The following is a 6,000-nucleotide window of genomic DNA, read 5'->3' on the forward strand; positions in this document are numbered from 1 at the left end:
TCTGATGAAATAAACAGGATATATTTATGACAGATGTTGGCAGTGTGTCATTAGAGCTTTAAAAAAATAATTTTAGTACCATAGTTATACTCTTTTTGGCACCTGCTTAAAACTTTGTCTAGACACTTGGGTATTGATGTGTCTTAATCAGTTTTAGTGTTAATTTTTAATTATATTTAAATGTTTGTAATTGTTTTAACTGTTTTATCTAACAGATAATTTTAATATTTCTTGTAAACTGCTTAAAGAGTTAACATTTGTTAAAGTATAAATAAACATTTTGTGTCTGGAGGACCTTTGAACAGTGGAAGTTAAGAGGAAGGGATCCTATGAGATATTCTTGGACCACACTAGCCATTTGACCATCAGCCCCCACCAGTATGGCCAATGTTCAAGGACGACGGGAGTCATAGTTCAGCTTCTGGAAAGCCAAAAGTTCCCCTTCCCTGTTGTAGCAGAATATAGTGTTACATTCCATTCCATTAATGTATCATAAAAGAGACTGAAAGTTATGCAGTGAAATAAAAAATTGGGAACTAGAACACAAACATTTCACAGCAAATATGGTATATCATATCCAGTTTATTAAATAGTAACAAAGTAAGTCCCGAAGAATAGCTCATTTCCCCCCCTTTTAAAAGAATATTATACTGGTAATCTTTTTAATTCCTATATTAATATCTTAACCTTCTTCCATGAGGACCCCTCCCTTCTTATCTTCACGGCAGAAACTCCCCCAAAGTCAATCCAATCCAAATCTTTATTACAGTCATAGACCAGCATAAGATAAAAGCACCTCCATACATAAATAAAACATAGCAGATAGGCAGTAAGACAACTGCAGATGTAGAGGGTACACATATACTCTCAGATACAGTAGACCAACGTAAGATAAAAACACAAAAAACTGCAAATCAAACTCTTGGTTTTACCCCCCCCCCCCCCAAAAGTCATGCAACACATTTTTGTACCTGAGTGGAAACTCATGCTCAGATCTGCCCAGCCCTAGCTGCCCAACTTTGTCCCAACTACATAAACACAAGAATTAGATATATCTCCATTAAGAGCTTCATGAAAATCCCACTTTAAAAGGGTAAAATCAATGCATATTTCATGGAAGCCACATCTTTAAAAAAGTAACATTGAGTGTACTTGAGTATAGACATATATGCGCACAATACAAGTGTGCTGTGTCAACAAGAAGGCCACTCTTGTTTCAAATGTAGCTTTTAAACTTTTGAATACTGTACACTGGACTGGCTGCCAGGAGAGGGAGAACTGGACCCTACCTTTATGTGTTTTAAAGGGAAGTATTGCATTTGTGAGATGCATATACCATTCACAACTGGTACAATATGCTTGTCTTTTTTACTAATGTGGCCATTCTGAGAAGCAGCCCTGTGTTCACAGTCTGAGCAGTGCATAAGGGGAAAGTTCTGGCACCACCACTTGCTGTGTACAAGACCATCTCCTCTTACTAAGGAACTGTGCTACTTTTTTTTTAAAGCCCCAATTATATGTGTGTTTTTAGAAATACTGAGCAAAGGAATATTACATGAGATAGCAACATTAATAAAAATTAAAAAAGCAGAGGATCAAAATGCAGTCTCAGAGATTCCTCACATTCACACAGAAACTTGTTAAATAAAGCTTTGATGACTGACTCTGAACATAAAAGGGTTTTATGTGGTATTCTATACACTTAACTTAGATACCCTCTTCTGTTTTCTTTTCAGGTTTAAGACTAGAATGCTCCATTTTTTAATTCAATGTATCCAGGGCCTTCTTTGCAAAGCTAATGTTCCAAGTAATGTATTTATGGAGCAATGTGTGAGCTGAGTGGGTGTGCTTGTGCTATTTGACTACAGCTTTTCCCCACAGGTGGTGTTTAGCATCACATCACTTTCCATGCAAATATTCCCAAAACAACAGGAAGCTGCTTGTGCCTGTATCATACTAAAGTATTTTGAATACTATATTGACTGTAAAACTGATGTGGCATTAATGATTCCTGAGTGGGGGAAACTACATTTTTGTGCTAAAAACGGGTTAGTGTGTACACAGCCTATGACTGGCTACCTTGTCCTAAGGTGGGATAAGCGTGTGGCTGTTACAGCACCAATGAAATGGCACAAACCATGTCAGGTAGTACAGGAATGGTACTCTGACGTTGCAGATATGTTGAGACGAAGCCTTAGGATGTGGATGTAAGTACACTTTTAAAACATTAACCTTGAGCAATTTATTCCAGATTCCACATGAAACTATATCTACAATTCTAGACAATACCATGTGTGCCAGATAATTGTGTATAAATCTGTATATGCTGTAAATATTTAAACTGCAGCCAAGCACCCTGCCATCTGACATGGACTACTTCTGGGTGACTGGTTTAATACAAATCTTCAAAAATGTCTCCCATTATGTATGCTTTTGTTCTTCACCTCCATGCCGTGGGTGTCTAGGGCTGTGGCCCATGACCGAGTAAGGGAACTTTACTATGACAGAGGAAGGATAAATTTGAGTTTCCCATAGTGGGAGAACACTCTTTTAAACAGGGAATTCAAGAAAGCAATATTCCAACCATGGAAACAAACCTTGAGATCTGGCAATCGATAAATCACTGAAAACCTAAGCCAGGCCAGTCTTTGTAGGGTAATCTGATCTGAGGCCAAGACAATTGCAGTCAATCATATTTTGATCTTTTTCAGAAACTAGGACTGATGTTGCATGAGGGTCCGTCAATGTAAATAAATTAGAAATCAAGGCAAGAAAAGAAAAGAAGGGTTGTTTAATTACTTAGCCACTAAAGAGCTAAGACGGGTTCTTGAAGGTCAAAATGGCAGATTTATGTTCAAAGAGCTACAAGTATTTTCCATAAACTGAAAAAGACTTACTTATGGCTACTAACTAGTGCTTTTCTTTTGTAACTATGGCTCCCACTGCCTCCCACCCAATATTATCATGTCCGTATTCTAGTTCTTATGCTTGAGCTTTGGGGCTTCATTGATGTGTCTTTATTAGGTGTATAAAGGAGTCTAGGTAATGCTTTTATGACACATCTGTTGCCCCAACCCTTCACCAATAAGTCCTACTCTTCCTTCCTCTCTGTTGTGCCCCGTAGTCCCCATTACCGAGCATTTGCAGCCTAGTGACCCAACTACAAGATTCTGGAAACTGACCTGCGGTACTGATCCAGATACATTAGCTAACACTTTCTAAAGTCTGCCTTTGAAATCACAGGTGATGCCACTTCTACCTGCTAATGTTCTGAGGGCACATGATGTTGTTACATTGCTAAAGCAGAGGGTTCATCCACACTTCCGCTTTTCCTGTGTTTAGAAAGCATGGGTCTGAGTGGTTCACCCCTTACCCCATTCCTTTACCAAGGAAAACCCACTCTTTGGTGCTAAATCAGAGCAAAGAGCAGTCTCCCACGGACAAAAGCATTAGGACAAGAGACGGCCTAAGTTGGCATTAGGAAAGCTTACAAGCATTTTCAGCAACAGACTGGCTTACTGGCCATTTCTTCCTGAAAGCCCATGTAAACTATCCTGGGCCTATATAAAGGGATGCTTAATGTAAACTAGAAAAATAAACCTGATTCCACCTAGATGAGGGGATAATCCAGAATCATGATTGTTTGTCAAACTTACAAGTCCTCTTCACGAGTCAACATGTGAGGGAGGCAGCGCAGGTGAGTGCATCAGTCCCACCTTCCTTGATCACTATTTCTGTTGCCTTGTGAAGGTGCCATTCTGAAGCAGGGAGCATTTTGTATCCATGGGGACTCTGCATAATTGGGGATCTCGAAGACATGGGGAGCCTCCACACATCCAGGAGGCCTCGTACTTCCAGCAGCCACAAGTTGGAAGGCTGCGAAAAGGGTGTCAGAGGAGGTGGAGCTCATTCCCCCTGGCCCTCTTCAAGGGCTTAATTTAATGCCTTTATAGGACTATGTTGTCACACACCTTCATTCTGAAGGGCTCATATCCAAGCTCTGCCATCAAGCTCCTTGAAACCCCATCTTCTGAGGTAACTGTGGTCCTGTTTGCTCCCCTTTGGGTTCAGCCCTCGTTGTGATCTTTGTAATGTTTAGCAAAAGATAACAGATTAAGCTGAGTGCAGGGATAATGAAATATAAATTAGTAGGTTTGCCAGCCTTTATCCACAGCACTGTCAGAGCGTATTATCTGGTATATCTAGTTCAGAGCAGTCAGTTAAATTTCCCCTTATCAGAAAGTGAGTGTGAAGTGTGGTAATGTTGCTAAGTGCAGAACAAAAATCTCTCTTTTTTTGCATCCCATGACTGCTCCAGGCAACATTCTTGGAAACCTCTGACTACGAAGGAAAAGAAGACCCTGAGATATATACACTGTGACAAGCCAGGAGGCTAAACTCTACCAGTAAACCATCCTATGAGCAGCAGTCGCCTGTGGCTGTGACATTACCACACTTTGCTCAGCTTCAGAAAGGGAAATTTAACTGACGACTGCTATGAACTGAAGCCACAGCCTAAACCAGATAATACAGCCTGACAATACTGTCAGGCAAAAAAGGCTGTGTTCCCATTGATTTCATCGCATTAGAGACATATTACCCTGAGCTGTGTGTGTTTGAGGGTATATGTGAACACTGTGGGAATATCAAAGGGAAAGACACACTGATTTGGGCAGGAGCAGGCCTCACGGAGAGAAATCCCCAAAGTGCCCTGACTGAAATATATATTACTTGGCAAAGCGGGGATGGGCAATGATATTGACTTTAATTATAGCTTAATCCTCAATCTCTATAAGATGTGTACCCTTCTGGGTTTGTTTTAACAAGGAGTCGAGTTTGGTTTAAAAGAAAAAAGAAAGAAAAGAAAAGAAAAGAAAAGAGAACACAATATTTTTACACTATGCCACTATAGAAGAAATAAAAATAGAACAGATACGGGTTTAATGTAGAGGTGTGGGTCGTATAACTGTAAGAAAGAGTCATGGGTGCTTCTTCTTTGGAGAGGATCCTGCCTTATTTAATTTTCTTAAGAACAAACTAAACATTAACTGCATTTTTTACATTTAATGTGCATGCTTTTTTAAAAAATGCAATGACCTGCTGTAGCAACAGCCAGGCAGGATCAAGTACAGAGCAGGCAAGAAGTCAACCTGTCCCTCTTGATTTGGCTCCCCTGCCTAGTTCAAGGACTTCTTAGAAATAGTACAGCATGGGAAAGTGTGTTATACTGAGTCACACCACTGGTTCAACTGACACAGTATTGTCTGCACTGGCTGGCAGCAGCTCTCCAATGTTTTAGACTGGGGTCTCTCTCAGCCCCACCTGGAGATGGCAGAGGTTGAAAGTGGGCCCTTCTGTATACAAAACAGTCACACTCTCAATTGTCATGGCTTTTTAAACTCGAAAAAGGTTGCTTGAGCAGCTTACAATTCTCAACAAGACAGTCCCTGCCCTGAGCTTTATACTCTAAAAGTCTAGACGTGGAAGATGAAGGGGAAGAAACTCAAGCACTAGTTCCCATAATGACCTGCTGGAATGGGAAGTGTTCAAAGAAAGGAGGAGACTTAAGCCTGTGGCATCTCACCTGAGCAAATGGACAGGACCTGTCTCTACCTCTGCTCAGCTACAGAAAAGTTGTTGCTAGACAACAGCTGAGAGAGGGGCTGGCCATGCAGCTGAGCTGACAGAGGGGGCTCTGCCGTCCCCCTTCTCCCTCTGCTCTGGCCTGACAGAATAGCTTTGGTTCCTGATAATTTGCTTCCTGACGTGGTACAAGATTCAAGCTTTGACTTCTTAAACCATGAAGCAGTTTCCTTAGCATGCAACATCCTGGGCTTTCCCCAATGGCAGTGATAATTAGTGATAATTAATCCAATGTTCTTCCTAGTCATCCTATGAAAGTATACGTACAGATGGTTTCATTAAAACTAGCAAAGCATGTAAAACTTATGTAGGAGTGATACCTTATTATAAGCAGTAGCATTGATTCCTGATCGTTCA

The sequence above is a fragment of the Podarcis gaigeae genome (assembly GCF_964106915.1).
Source record: "Podarcis gaigeae genome assembly, chromosome: 3".
Taxonomy (NCBI): domain Eukaryota; kingdom Metazoa; phylum Chordata; class Lepidosauria; order Squamata; family Lacertidae; genus Podarcis; species Podarcis gaigeae.